At 40.7% G+C, this 16,281-nt stretch overlaps 1 long non-coding RNA gene across 2 annotated transcripts; it reads right to left on the reverse strand.

Annotated features, from left to right (window-relative positions):
- Positions 1–647: 647 nt before the first annotated feature.
- Positions 648–10,484, reverse strand: LOC310677131. Of its 2 annotated transcripts, none has more exons than XR_014510947.1 (3): positions 10,359–10,484; positions 4,915–5,039; positions 648–707 (listed from the first exon to the last, which is right to left on the reverse strand). It is a non-coding gene; the product is annotated as an uncharacterized lncRNA (long non-coding RNA). The 2 variants fall into 2 exon arrangements; XR_014510948.1 differs by lacking the exon at positions 648–707 and adding an exon at positions 1,566–1,725.
- Between the last annotated feature and the right edge of the window lie 5,797 nt (positions 10,485–16,281).

Consider the following 16,281-nt stretch of genomic DNA (forward strand, 5'->3'; position numbering starts at 1 on the left):
ACAGTTTTCATCTTCATATAGAAATCTCCAGACTGCTCTGCAGAAGTTTTGAAGGTGTTCTATGACTTACGAATGTAGGAAGAAATGTAACAGAAATATTTTCTGTTGAAAAGGCTTTCTGACCTTCATTCTGAAGGGAATGCATTCTGGTGCCTGGAAGGACTATTGTGCTTCACAGCTGTATTTGCCGTGCCAACATGTTTAAAATGCTTCAAAGGGATGCATCTCACTGCAATACTCAGAGCAGACCCACTGAAATCAGTGGAGGTACTCTGCGTATGACTCAGGGTCCAATTAAAATTCTCTCCTTCCTGGGCTTCTCAGGGCAGTAGTCACCCCATACTCTTACAAGTTTAGTGGCTGGGAGAGCTGGGTGGAGGGACACCCCCACCCCCAATACTTGGTTCAATTAGTTTTTGGATGTTGTGTTAGGCTGCAATCCTAAGACCACTTACATGAGAGTAAGCACCTCTGAATTCATTTGGACTGACTTCCTGGTTAAGATTGCAGTCTTAATTTGATAGAATCACTTGAAGCATTTTCTTACCCAAAAAGAGGGCATGTCTCTGGAATTGTTAAAGCATTCTGTAGATCTCAGGGTGGAGGAGATGATTTAATTTTTTCTATATTTCCTTGCTTGTTCTTAGGCCGATGGTGGCATGTGGAACGTTCAAAAACAGATCTTGCACTTTCAAAGGTCAAGAGCACTGTAAATACAATAAATATTCCAGTCTGAGACACACATTTATTATTGGTAATTTTTTTAGCCTGTATTTATATGCTCTTATCAAAAAACTGTTCCTTCAAGAGCCAGAAGCTATATCATATGAGAAAAATGAGAGAGAAGTGAAGAGGTCACACAGGTTTGCGCTATCATAACATGGCAAATATGAAGCAATACATTTTAAATAAAAATTTTCATGCACTGTTGTGATAAGAGAATAGCTGCTTATATTAGAGGAAATTATTCTTATACAATATAGCTCTCCAAGCTCATAAAAGAGTCTGTGCTAAGCATGCAGTTCCTCATGCAGCAATTGGAAAAATGCTATTGAGATAATAAAAAGTATGTGTGAGTGAAAAGTATGGCATGTGTGAGCAACCTTTCCCTTCAATCTGCATTAATAGTTACACTGAGTAAGGTGCATGATCCCATTACAGCCTAACACAGTCTTATGAAATCCGATGATACTTTTTGCAATATGCTGCTTTTTCTTCTTGCTTTGACAAGAATAACATTCAAATCTCTTCGCTTACAATACCTGTACATGCATGGCTGGGGGAAAAAAATCTAAAACTCTATATACCTGCCAAAATGTTCCCCACCCGTAATACATACTGATACTGCTGATAATGATACTACTACTACAAGTACTAGTAATACTGCTAGTAGTTGAGTTACTAGGAGCAGCATCAAAAGAAGAAACATGAATAAGAGTAGTAATATAATAAATACAGTACTGATAATACCACCACTCCACAAAATTTATGGAGGTATATATTATATAAAAGCCCTGTAATTTAGGTCAGTATAAACCAAGCTTCCTCTGTGAATATCCTGATGGATTCACCTTAATTGATTTTGTTGGCACAGACAGCTCCTACTAGACATAGGAATAAATACTGCAGAAAGTTTGCTTAAAAATATCTCTTTTTTCATTGATGCCCAGATAGTTGCAAATAATAGATTCCCTTCTTAGCCGTAGTCTGTCCCTTGATGGAATCCTGTGCAATATTAGTTTCTCAAACATGTTAATGAATACCAGCTGCATATCTGTTGCTTTGCCCAATGATCCCAAATATATGGAATAATTTTGTCCTCCGAACAGAAACAAACCCAAAACAAGACCATTCTCTTGACAGTTTAAGAGAATAAAATATTTTCCGGTTTCTCAGTAAACACCCCACCTTCTGAATTTTTGATGCGGGGTAGATCATCCAGTGAGACTTCATAACACAGTGAGGAATTTCTTCTGTAATTCAAAGAAATGCAGAAGACCTAAATAATAGGTCCTGTTTGTGGGCTTCCCATAGACACCTGGCTGGCCACTGGGAGAAAAGGATGGGCCTTTGGTCAAGTCCAGCAGGACCTTGCTTGTGCTTTTAATATTTTAGCCTAACCATTAACAGTGCTTTAAAAACAAAACAAAAAACCATTCCATTTTATAACATAGGTGTGCAGTTGAGAAAAAGAATTACTCGTTCTCAAAGAAGCTCCAGATTTTCCCTGCCAGAGAGAATTACGCAAAAGAAGCATTGAGTACATCTGCCTTCTTTCCGTCTTTTAGTTCATAAATAGAATGCGATGGTTTCTTTATATATCTTGGCTTGCAACATCTGCATATTTTTGCTGTGGGAAGTGAAAGTGGGGGGGGGAGAGAGAGATGCCAGGAAAACTGTTTTCACACCAAATTCTCCCCCCCAATCCATGCCCCAGGCAAACAAACAACTATCTAAAATCTAACAAAATGGCAACATGAGAGGATTTTCCGCATTGTATTCCTCATTGTTCTGTCCTTCGTTCCATTCATTCTGAATTTCAGTTGAACTAGGATAATTTCTATAATTTATTTATTTGAGCACGCACAGTTTGTTGTAGCTTCTGGTACCTTTAATTTGTTCACATATTCCTTTCTACTGCATAATGAGGCATCTAAGACATTGGAATAACCTGCTGGGGTAGGTCAAAGGTCCATCTAGTCTAGCACTCTGTTCTCACAACGGACAACCAGATACATATGGGAAGCCCGCAAGAAGAAGCTGAGTGCAACAACACTCTCCCTACATGTGATTTTCAGCAACTGGCATTAAGAGGCATACAGTGGTGCCTTGAGTTACATATGCTTCAGGTTACAGACGCTTCAGGTTACAGACTCCGCTAACCCAGAAATATTACCTCGGGTTAAGAACTTTGCTTCAGGATGAGAACAGAAATTGTGCAGCGGCAGCGCAGCAGCAGCAGGAGGCCCCATTAGCTAAAGTGGTCTTCAGGTTAAGAACAGTTTCAGGTTAAGAACAGACCTCCAGAACGAATTAAGTACTTAACCCGAGGTACCACTGTACTGTCTCTATCAGTGGAGGTAGAACACAACCACCATGGCTAGTAAATATGCAAATAGGAAGAGAACAAACTAGTTGTACTCATATTGTGATTGATTCCAGCTTATTTGTGTATGGTGTTTTGCTGATTTGCACATTTGCACATTTGCTATGTATGGATGCATCAACATTCCTGTTTTACAAAATAAGAAGAGACCTGCTATGTCAATGATCCAGTTTTCCAGCATCATGTTCCCCAAAGCAGCCAACCAGTTGCCTCTGGGAAGTCCATAAAAGGAGTATAAAGGAAATGGCTCTCTTCAGCATAGTTCCTCAGCTACTGATAGTTGTGTCCTCCATGAATTTGTCTATAATCTCCTTTAAATCCCTTTAAGGTAATAGTTATCGCATCTCGAGGCAGCAAATTTCAGAAATTAATTCATGCTTATGAAAACTCAGAAAGTGTAAGCAACTGAAAAAGTGAATGCAATTGCTATAATAAAAAAGGTAAAGGACCCCAGGCGGTTAAGTCCAGTCAAAGGTGACTATGGGTGTGGCACTCATCTCGTTTTCAGGCCGAGGGAGCCAGTGTTTGTCCACAGACAGCTTTCTGGGTCATGTGGCCAACATGACTAAACCACTTCTGGCACAACGGAACACCGTAACGGAAACCAGAGCCCAAAGAAACGTTGTTTACCTTCCCACCACAGCAGTACCGATTTATCTACTTGCACTGGCATGCTTTTGAACTGCTAGGTTGGCAGAAGCTGGGGCAGAGCAACGGGAGCTCACTCTATCTCAGGGCTCAGTGGTTTAAAACACAGCACCACCTATGTCTCTAATTGCTATAATAATGCATTTTCAGTTGAAAGAGAACAGCACATAATCCTTACATTAGCCAACTCAGTCTTGAATATTCCTTTATAAGCTGAGGTTTCACCACCTTAGTAAAGTATTTTCATTAAAGTTACACCAGTGCATCCAGGATTTTTGGTGATTAACTGGATTATGAATAAATCAATTGACAATATGGCATATTGGCTTAATTCAGATGTCATGTTAAACCGGGAATGTCATGAAAAGGATGAGGTTGAATGACTTCTGGCACTGTGTTCTCCCTTCTCCTCTCTCCTCCTCCATTGTGACTGCAAGGAGACAGGAACCTTTCTTTTTCATTTTCAACCACAGTAACATTATATTCAAACTCGAAATCATGGTTAGTTCAAACAAGTCATCTTCATAACCCACATGAAATTTGAAGTTTTTTTTAAAAAAAATACACAATAAAAAAGATTAATCACAATCGGGGAGGTTTGGATAATACAGCTAATTATAAGAAGTCACGGCTAATTAAAAGAAAAAGAGAAGCAAAACTGCACTGAAGGAGGGGGGAGGGAATCCAGGAGCCCAAGGCTTGCCTAGGCTTCTTCCAATCATGATAAACCATGGTTTACTGTGACATCTGAAAGCAGGCAAACAGTATAGTTTTTTTGCAAGCTGAAGTGACTATAATGACCTTTCTGATAGAGTGGGGATGTGCAGAAGTTATTTAGGAAGATTTAATACAGTTAAGCCAAGAGCAAAAATCTTAATGCTCCAGCAATTATTTTGATAATTAATTGGCAGATAATTTAGACATACAAACTGGGAAATTTACAATTACACTTCAGGCAGGTTTTCTGAATGACATCCAAGTTACTGATCACAGTCTTCTCGAAAACTGCTGGTTGAAATGAATTTGCTTGGTGATTATCACAGTCTGCGCAATAGAGTGTATCTCAAATATGCAGGGGGTGAAACAGAATTAATGAACCATAGAAAATGCTCGGGTTTTTTAGTTGCAACTATAATAATATCTAGATGGATGCTACTTACCTGAAATTGAAGTGGTTGAAAATATACCTTCTCTTTGAATTATTTATTTTCTCAAGCCAATAGTCGCACATCCCCAAAGCAACTTACTAATTTAGCCATGTTTTTCCCAGTGCTCACTTCATTCCCTGCAATGAGAAAATCAGGCAGGGGGGATTGGCACCATCTGTATCAGAGGACTGTAAGGAGCAGCAAAGTGATACCAGAGTTAAGTAGTTGGGATTGTTCTGGGACTATGTACCTGGAAACAGGGAAATACTGAATCTGACTTGACCCAGTGATAATTGAAGGCTTGGAAGATGGATTGCTAAGCATCTATCCAACTACAACTGGCAAGGTAGTTGAGAATGGGTAATTGCCCTTTTAATTCCCTCTGTATTTGTAACACCTTTTGCATTTGGGCTGCCCCTATAAAATACCAAAGGAAAATGTTGAAAATAAAGTGCATACTTTTCTTCATGAAAGTTTCCGTTGCACTTTGCAGAATTGACATTTAGGCTGCAGTTCTAAAACCACTTATTGGGAAGGAAGGCCCATTGACCTTAATAGGTCATACTTCTTAGTAAACATGCTTAGTCGATTGTTTCATACTCCCAATTTCTCTTGAGCGGTGGTGGGAAGTTTCGGGCGAACTAGACAGGCCCAGTTTCCTTCGCAAAAGCGCAGTGCAATGGTAATCAATACCTGTTCACAAATGTACAGCTTGAGCAGGTAGCAAGCAAGCCAGCACATCAATAGGCAATGTGAGTCCCAAAGCAGTATCAGCATACTTGAAACCTCAAGAGAGCATTTGCCAGTTTCATTAATAAATTACAGGAGGGCAAGAAATAAAACAGCTTGTGCTCACAACATACAGCCTAGTCACTGAGGAAAATGCTAGTCACTGAGGAAAATGTTAAACTGGGAAGGTCAAACCGTAACTAAGAAGGTGGCTCTGATAATAATTTTCAATATGATGACACCATAGCATCATTGCAATGCTTTACTTTCAAAACTAATTTATTTTCACTCAGTAGAAACAGTAGATTCTGGAAACTTAGGGCAAGGGTATTCATGTTAAATCATTGCAGGTAAGACATATGGGTGTCACATTTTGTGGCCAGAAGGATGTGAAGACCATTGCTCTTGTGCAAATGAGATGCATTGCTTAATTTCATTCTTTAAAATAATATAGTAGCTAACTTATAACCTTTATAAAGAGAAGTATTGCATCTTAAAACTAAGAAACATGTACTCTGACATGAAACGCCTATCTTAGCCCAGATCAGGGCAGCTTGATTGTGGTGGCTCATTGGTGAAAGGAATGAACTCTGAACATGTTCAGTAGTAGTCACATGATATTCCAGGGTATTCATTGATTATATATTCCAGGGCTGAGCACAGATCCTTGTCAAGCCATGGCTCAGATTAAGGCCTGAAATCATATCTACAATAGTTTCCCCTCCATTAAGGTTTAAAAATTGTTTCAGAAAGCCATTTACAGGGGGAAAGCAATGTGAAAGGCAGACTTCTCATGGCTCCCAGGTGGTCCCATTCTGCTACTAAATTACTAATGCAAACAAAAGTACCAGAATTGTCACCTATTCATTGGAGGAGTTAGGCTTTACTGTCACCTCCTGATAACACCATTTAGCAGAGCATATTTTACACCAAAACTTATTGGCCAGTACATATAGTTCTCTGGAAAAACCGTCTGCAAGGCCATTACCCTGCCTGAAGCCATTACCGCTTTGCCTAGATCCAAAGGCATTTGCAATATCTACAAACAATCAAGCGACGGTCAAAGACGCAATTCCAACCCCCTGGAATTCAAAAATCCATTTCAAATAGAAGAGCGCTGTAATCGGTACAAAAATGATTAGATTTCACACATCCACGGGACTATTTTGACAATTTAGCCCTTTGAAATCTGTAGGAATAACCATTGTGCAAACAGAGAGGCATCAGCTCGGCATGATTCAAGTCTTAGATCTTCAGCTCAAATCCAAATAAAACAACCAAACGTGGAATTGTTCATCTTTCTGATATGCTTTCTCATATATTCTACAAAGACACAGAAGCCTTTTTCTGTTTCATGATTTCTACTTTTATTTCAGTTTATTCCACAACATACTGATTAATCTTATTATAGGGCCACAGTGGGTTCTATAGCTTATAGTTAGAAAATGGTTCAATAGGCTGCTTTGAAAGATGGCAGTGCAGGAGACTCGGTAAGTTTTAGGATAGTCTGTGCTGAACTTGGTGTAGAAAGATTTAAAATGACTTGTTTTGAATGAATTAAATGTCTAACAAGTGCATAAAACTGTCTAAATTGTCTTGCGGATGGGGGAGAAAAAGAACTGCCCCCCCAGCTGGATTCAGTTCCCCACCCCTGCTTTATAACATGAGGAGAGTATGAGATGTGGCCTGGGGAAGGTGGGGTTGGGGTGTAGTCTGTAGGGAATGCTGGGTACTGGGCTGAGAGTCCTGGCACACCGCATTTGGACCAGGGACCTAAGGTTCACCATCCTAGATGCAAGCATACCATGGAACCCAATTTGTGATTTGTCACTGGCAAGTATGAATCTGTTGGCATGATGAGTCATTATGGGAGATTATAGCATCCTAACTGCAAGATGGGGACGCGGGTGGCGCTGTGGGTTAAAGCCTCAGCGACTAGACTTGCCGATCGTATGGTCGGCGGTTCGAATCCCCGCGGCGGGGTGCGCTCCCGTTGTTCGGTCCCAGCGCCTGCCAATCTAGCAGTTCGAAAGCACCCTCGGGTGCAAGTAGATAAATAGGGACCGCTTACCAGCGGGAAGGTAAACGGCGTTTCCGTGTGCGGCTCTGGCTCGCCAGATGCAGCTTGTCACACTGGCCACGTGACCTGGAAGTGTCTCCGGACAGCGCTGGCCCTCGGCCTCTTAAGTGAGATGGGCGCACAACCCTAGAGTCTGGCAAGACTGGCCCGTACGGGCAGGGGTACCTTTACCTTTAACTGCAAGATCTTTACTAAGAACAAGATGGGATCCTGAACACAAATTCATGACTCCTCAAGGCACTCTCCATATCAGGAGACTGTGAAAATATCACAGTGTTCAAAACAAATACAAATAGGGTTGAGAATGTAGACCCTTCAGATTTGAGTAAAGATATTATTATTTTCTGTGAGACCCACAGCAAGGCATGAAGGCTTGCTTTATCAGATTGGTAAGTGAAAGAGACTAAAAATGAGGCTAGCCCCCTTTACCAAAGCAGGGCTGTGTGGGAATTAAACCAAAATGAGAACCATGGATGAGTGCCATCAAGTATTGTAGTGGTGAAAGGGGGATCCTGAGAGCTGTGGGACTCTGGGGTGGGATAAGAACCCCTTTGAGGTACATACAAGCGTCACACTCTTAGCACGTATGGGGATAGTGAATCAGATGTGTCTGTCTCAGACAAGTAGGGGCTGGCTGGTGGCATGCTGAAACATCTACAGCTTATGCTCACAGCACATGTGGGTTGCTCAGATTCTACAAGCCAAAAGGAAGTGGAAAGCCTTAGCCTATGTTTACACAGGTTCCAGTTCTCATTGCACATTTATGTTATGATATGCTAAACAAAGTGTGGTTTCCCAAGCATCTGTGTCTTGCCTCCTTATTTTTGGCTGCAGGTGGGGTGCGTATTGAGCAGAAACGAAACCAGTTTTGTGCAGACTCAGACTCTGTATAAGTGCTGCCTGTTCATTTTCTGCTATATTGTGGCAGCAGCATAAGACTGCAATCTAAACTGTAGCGGTACTGATTAAACCTAAGCATAGCTGAAGATTAATGTGTAAGGTTAGATGGAACCGAGGTGAACACATAACAGATGATTTCATGCTGTTCTAATACTGAACTATGTGAAAGCATGAGTATATGGGAAAGTACGTAATGTACTTCAAGTATCTGGGCCTGCAAACCCTGAAGAGGCATCACTGCAACAGTTCTAGCTGAATGAGTTCTAATTTGCCACTCAAGAGGCAACCTACCAAGTAATAACTATGAGAATTGTACAGTGCTCCTAATGCAATGTACTGTAGCTCTGTTTTTAAGCCAACAGCTAAAATAATTGCATGCCAACTTCATCTAAATGTCTACTTGCTATCTATTTTTTAAAAATTCAAATAATCATACATACTAGTAAAGTTAAGGAGATCCTACAAATTTAAAACAAGTGACACATGAATTCCTTCACTCATAATCCTTAAGCGTGTCTCCCATATGTTTGTGCTATGGTGATTTTAAGGTCCTAAAGCAGTTTCTGGAAAAAACTATAGCTCAATTGAAAAACATATACTTTGCAAGCTGAAGATCCAAGGTTCAGTCTCTGAATTTGTTAAATAATCAGATCATAATCATGAGGAAGACCACTGCCCAAGACCCAAGGAGTCTCACCCAGTGTACAACAGCTTTATGTATATAATTTTATTATTTTACTGTTGTCATTTAAAAATTTTAAAGCTATTGTTTTCTGCTTATGATGTACAATTTCATTAGACCTTAATTATTTATTGTTCCTGCTGCTTTTATTAACAACAATTTGTATAAAAACAAACAACAGCAACAACTTCAATATTGCTTTTAAAGAAAAGCAGCCTATCAATATTTTAGAATGAATAAAGATCCTTTCCAATGTTTTATAGTTATGTTACATGATAATTGTAAGTTTCTAAACTGACGTGAATATCTTGCATGAGAAAAGGAAGATGGAAAAAAAATAATTATAGTAAACATTCACTTTTATTACAGTATTGCATAGATTTGAAATCACTGATCACCAGAACAGAGAACTTAGTTTACACACTCACCCAGCCAGATATGCAGAATGGGCAAGGGTGCCATCTTGAATAAAATATGGGGTGGAGGCAGGTAAAATATGGGGTGGAGGCAGGTAAGCAGGGGGGGTTGGACTCGATGGCCCCTGTGGTCTCTTCCAACTCTATGATTCTATGATTCTAAGCCCTGCCCCACATAATCAATCCCAAAATGTGGCACACACATCATTTGAATGGCAATTTTGCCCTCCCGGCTCCCTCAAATATTTTATTGGGGGGGGGGTGTCAATGGGATCTCAGCCCCTAAGAGTTGGCTCCTATGAGTACAAGTTGTGGGTGTGCCCCTTTTCATGTGCTCAAACATATGGTTTATGGGTATGGAAGTCTGTTGCATGTTGCAGGGTAGCTAATTCACCCTGATGTCTAACCAAATTAGTTTATTTCCCAGTCACTACTAGGAAATAAAAAGCTACTATAATCCCCCCCTTATTACAGAAGTGGGTGGAATTTACAGGTGAACTAAACCTTTCAAGGTGGTTAACTAAAGTCTTTCAAATTACAGGCAAATAGGCCCAGAGACTTTTGTGCTGGACAATTTAGAAGCTTGATTTTTTATTTTGATTTTTAAGAAAAGGAAAGGTTTATAACTTTTTTAATTTTGCATGCTTACCATGGGTCAAGGAGCAGATTATCCAGCCTACCACACCTTACCAGTTACTTTATCCTTTTCATGATTTCCCTTAAGGTGGCTTATAAGCAATCAGGAAGAGTCAAGGCCTACAGCATTTTATCAGCCACACCCTCAATCAACTGCAGCCTGCCCTGACTGAACTACCAGTGAGCAAACCATCAGTCTAGTTTCTTCCCTATGTGACCAATGGAATCTTTCTTCCTGGGACAAGCAGCAGGTTGCCCCCCCCCCCCAATTTGGGCATGGCTTCAAACACCAGTGGTGGGAGTGCACTGGAACCAGAGTAAATAGTAATGTGCACATCACCTTAGTCTTGATGTTTCATCACTCCACTTCCATCATCAGCAAAGACAGTTCAGTTAAGAGAAATGCAAATATGTGTGGACTGACATAGGAGGCTGCAGTGAGGTTGAACCCAAATAGGGTATTGCAGTGGCACAGCACAAGTAGCTTTGCAAACACTCATGGTAGTGTGCCATAAGGCTACCCAGGCTGACTTCAGTGCACGCTTTTGTCGTACATGTGGCCAAGTCTTCATGTTGTAGTGGAACTGAAATATGTAGGCTCCACAAGTTGAGAGGTGAACAGCCCTTTGTGACAGGGCTGGACTTTGTATCCTTGCCATAATTTGCTATCCTCATTATTTCTTTTCTCAGCTTGCCCCTCTGCCAACCGTGGAAGGATATGATGATGATGATGATGATGATAATGATGATGCTTGGTGGTGATTTATTTTAAATGCGTTATAAAATCCCAAATAAAACATTCCACCCTCCAACTTTCCACATCAAGTTTCCAAGGAACAATAAAGAAACTAATAAAGAGGTGTTGAAAGTGTAGATGAAATGTGGGTTGTCAGCGATGGAGAGAAAGTGAAGGACAGGCAGTAGAAGAAGGAAATGTGCAAAGAGGTGAGAGACACTTAACGGCTAATGTTTTTTATTTAATATTCTTTCGTCTAGAGAACAAGTCCAAATCAGTATACGCATTTAGACTCATGCACAGGTCTCCCATAAACTATTAAAGGCATTCCTCTCTTTATAGGTTAGGTGTGGGAGCTCTTCCACTCCTGGTTCCTAAGCAGCTCCCATAAATCTGGCCATTTGACTTGCTGCCTCACATAAGCAAAGCAGAGCATGTAAGAACCCAGGATTTATAGTGAATGACAAACTGAGCATAAAGCAACAATGAGATGTCCTAGTAAACAGTGGTACATTTAAGAGACTGTATTAAGTAGGGTGCATTCCACTACTGCTCTATAATAATGCCCATATAGCACTTGCGGATGTTTAAAGCATGTCATACATTCTCAGGTTGTAATCCTTACAAGCCTGTGCCAAGTGTGGTCCATATTATTCTCTCATTTTGTAGATAAAGAAACAAGTCTGAAAGAAAGTGGCTTAAGCAGCCTTATATTCCTGGGTTCTAAATCATGTGAGGAGCCTAACTGTGCAGAAAAGACAGATGTTCCACCACAAAAGTTTGGGGATTTGCAAGAACAAGGTTCTAAAGGGTGTTGAGGGTCAAACAGGCTCACCTCTCTCTCCCCATCACTCAATGGTAATCCTGTGAAGAATGACTGAATAGGGGTAGCATTTACAGGACCATACGAGATACAATGAGCATTGCATGATGCTTAAAGGGGCTGGTGGATACATCCAAGATGCTTTTACATAAAGCAAGGCATTTCTGAAAAGTATCAAAAGCTTCTGAACTTGAAAATAATTTATTCAAGTGAGAGGTTTCTGAATGCAAACAATACAAACAGAATAATGGCAACCAAATTACAGACATTTCTGTTGATCACCAGGATAACACTGGGTCTCCATTCATTTCACTGAAGCCCACCTCAAAATATGGCAGCTCCACCAGCTGAGGAAGTCTGAAGGAGCTTCAATTTTTGGCAACTTTTCTTCACCAATGAAAAGTATAATGGTGCTTCATTCTAGGGCAGGGTACGGTTAAAGAAATTACACAGAAGCTTTTTCTGTACTGAACTTAAACAGGAACATCTTCTCTTTAAGTAGACTAGACAGCCAGTACTTTGAACTTAGGGACAACTACCAACCCACAGCAAGTAACTGACTTGAACAAAATTTGGAGGCTACTAAAGTCCCTGGCACATACCTTTATATTATCTCCCGCTTGGACTACTGCAATGCGCTCTACGTGGGGCTACCTTTGAAGGTGACTCGGAAACTACAACTAATCCAGAATGCGGCAGCTAGACTGGTGACTGGGGGCGGCTGCCGAGACCACATAACACCGGTCTTGAAAGACCTACATTGGCTCCCAGTACGTTTCCGAGCACAATTCAAAGTGCTGGTGTTGACCTTTAAAGCCCTAAACGGCCTCGGCCCAGTATACCTGAAGGAGCGTCTCCACCCCCATCTGCCCGGACGCTGAGGTCCAGCGCCGAGGGCCTTCTGGCGGTTCCCTCATTGCGAGAAGCAAAGCTACAGGGAACCAGGCAGAGGGCCTTCTTGGTAGTGGCGCCCGCCCTGTGGAATGCCCTCCCATCAGATGTCAAAGCGATAAATAACTACCTGACATTTAGAAGACATATTAAGGCAGCCCTGTTCAGGGAAGTTTTTAATCTGTGATATTTTACTGTATTTTTTGTTTCTATGGAAGCCGCCCAGAGTGGCTAGGGAGGCCCAACCAGATGGGCGGGGTACAAATAAATTATTATTATTATTATTATTATTATTATTATTATTATTATTATTATTATTTGATACTTAGGTAATGTCTTCATAAAGTGTTTCATTATTCAAGGGCTGAATAACAAGATATCTTTAACATGGTTCCTCCTCCACACCATAATGTCTAGAACATCATGAGGCTCATCACCACCATGACCTGGATCATAGTGAGTGCATCTCATCTGCAAACAATGCTGAATTTACGTATAAGCTAAATAAGCTATAGCTTAGGGACCCACTCTCTTGGAGCCCCCCCCCAAAAAAAATAAAGGGGAAAACTGGATGTACATTTCCAAATATAAGATAAAAAACAAATAAAATAAAACCTACATACAGCAACAGTGTTTTGGGTTGTGTAGGCTCCTATGATGTAAGTAATGGGCCCCGCCTGCTAGCCTGCTCCCTAAAATATTCAGCACAAAAATTTGTTGTTGACAGAGGACAGCTGGACTTATAAAGGGCCCCATTACCTTCAGTAGCTTAGGGCCTCATCAAACCTAAATCCGGTCGTGTCTGCAAATCATGCTCCTGGCTGCCAATTATATGCTGGCTGCAATCACATGATGGAGGGAGACTTGTCCAGTCCAGCACAAAGTTTGCTCCAGCCCAGTTAGGAAAAGGGGAAACATGGTTTGCACTGGATTAATTCATGTGCTTCTGTGATATATTTAGCAATTTATCAAAAACAACAACAGCACTATAATATGATGCGGTGGTATTCGCTATAAGAAGACCTTCTTTCAATCTTTTATAAGAGAAAAACATAAAGACGATAAGAAGATTCTGAGTGATACTGATATATTAGGACAGTAGAAAGGAAAGATTTATTACTTTTTCTGTGGAAAATGCAGAAAGAGAAAACAGCGCATTCAGCTCTTTTGAGTATAGGGCCAACTCAGTTACTGATCTACAGTGCAATCCTAAGCATGCCTACTCAAAAGTAAATTTTATTGAATTCAGTAGGGCTTACTTCCAGGTAAATGGGGTTAGGACTGCAGCCTTAGTCAGCAGCCCAAGCCCTTGTGCATGCTATATATTTTTAATCATCAGTCCTTCCAAATGTGGGTCAAGATGTTTTTAAAAAACAATGCACTAATACTGTTCTCCCAATAGAGGGAAGCATCCTCAATGCAGTGTTCAAGAGGCTGCAATAAGCAGCATGGAAAAGAAAAGGGAACCCCCCCCCCCCCCAGTGTTAACATTCCTAGTACTTATTCAGAAAAAATGTTTTGAAAAATATTGTTAAACTCCGGGAACGTCTTTAAAGCATTGTTGAAGTAAAGTGCTTATAGGTATCAAATTTATCAGTCCTGCAGCTGCATTATCTCATTTTCCTTTTCACAGATTTAATTATTTCCCAATGAACAAAGGTTTTTCTAGTCTCTGGAGATGTCTGTTTTCTGCCAGTGCATTGCTATAACTAATATTTGGCTTTTAACCTCTTCAGAAAGCAGTAATCTAAGTGATCGATTATCTAACACAATACAACATATTTCTGCTTATTTTTCAGCTTGTGGACTCAGAATAAATAAATCATTCTAAAAATAGATGTTGTTCATTATTAAACTCCCAAGCCATACTGAGAAAAGAGGTAAAACCAGGACTTTTAATAGAATATCAGTTAACCAGATGGGGAAACCAATTAAAGATATCTAACAAATAATGCCTGATTTTAAATAATGCTATGGTAAGAAGATGGTGGTCCAATAATTAGTTATTTCCACCAAAATACTGACTACAAGGTGCCAGGTCCTTGTTTAGCTCAATGATAGCTCTAAAATTCTCTCTGACCATTTACTTTTTGGATATAAATAGGATGCCATTGCTGATACATTTATAGCTGTATGTTTATGCAAATCGTTTTTTGGGATCTCTAGAATACTCCACCACCCTGCACACGGACCTTTTGAGCAAATGGGTATACTATATGCTAGACATTATAAAGAGAGAACAAGGATTCAAAAATGTGACTTGAATGGATTGTGTTTACAAACAACCTCCAGCTTCATTAAGAAGATACTGCAGAAAAAACTGGCATTTCATAATAGCAATAAATTAGAACAATTAACATTTACAAATGTTCAGTTTGGCTAAAATGACCATGTACAGGGCAGTGCTTGACATGAATTATGGTGAAATAAGTAGGGTGGTCCTTAATGAAATTCACAAGCTCTCCCCAAATTTAGCCACATATGCTCCCTGTAGCCTTCTGAAAACAGGAGCTACTACAAAAAGTAAGGGGACTAACCCCCTCTGTCCCCCCTCCCCAGTAATTCAAGCACCAGTGAAGAAACATAAGAGTAGCAAACTACCCCTTAACATAAGTGTATTCCTGGCGACTGGGAGTTGGAATCTGATTTCATTTTTTAAAAAGCCCTCTGATCTTGCAAAAGTTTTAAGCACTTGTTTCCAACCCAACGTGAGTGTTTTTATGCACTTGATTCCAACCGAATGCAAGCTAAAATGAATGGTGATTTGGTCAGAAGAGCCGCCTGGGGACAGCTGGCCAGGCCCATTCATAAGAAACAGGACATAGTACATAAGGCAGGATCCTTGCAGAAGCTAGCCAAGTTTGCATCTGGCTTGTGGACTACCTGGGAATTTTCTGTACCAGGTTTACGGCAACCTTCTTTTTGTCAAGGGCTACATGCCCTCAGGAGATGCACACCAACAATGGGCAAGCCTGCTGCCAGTGTTGGGCGGGAGCAGATCCAGAAGTGGATGGGTCCCCTCTATCTCTCTGCCACATGCTTTTCTTTCTCCCCCTCCCCCCTTTCCTCTCTCTCCTTCCCCTCCCATGGATTCCTGGAAAAGGGGAAGGCTGCCAACTCTTAACAAAGTCTGTGTAGATGGCTATTGAATCTGGGTCATGGGCTGCATGTGATAGGGCTGCCGGTTGCCCACTCCTGCTCTGTACACTGCCTTGAATGGAAGAGAGGTGAGATACACATACGTAAGAAATGCAAGAGCTAGTTGCAAACCATATCATATCTACATGGTAGATGATGGGTGTTCTGAATGAGGCTGAAGAGCGAGGCTGAAGAGCGAGACTGATTCTGACAGCAGTATAAAAGGAGGTTCTAGGGTAGAATTTTAAAAAGCCATTTTTTAAATGGCTTGACCTGTTTTCAGAATAACAGAGCATGTACTGCAGTAAAAAATTTGCTTGCACTGCAAACACAAGGGGCAATTTCAAT

This window comes from Podarcis tiliguerta (assembly GCF_965153285.1).
Source record: "Podarcis tiliguerta genome assembly, chromosome: 4".
NCBI lineage: Eukaryota > Metazoa > Chordata > Lepidosauria > Squamata > Lacertidae > Podarcis > Podarcis tiliguerta.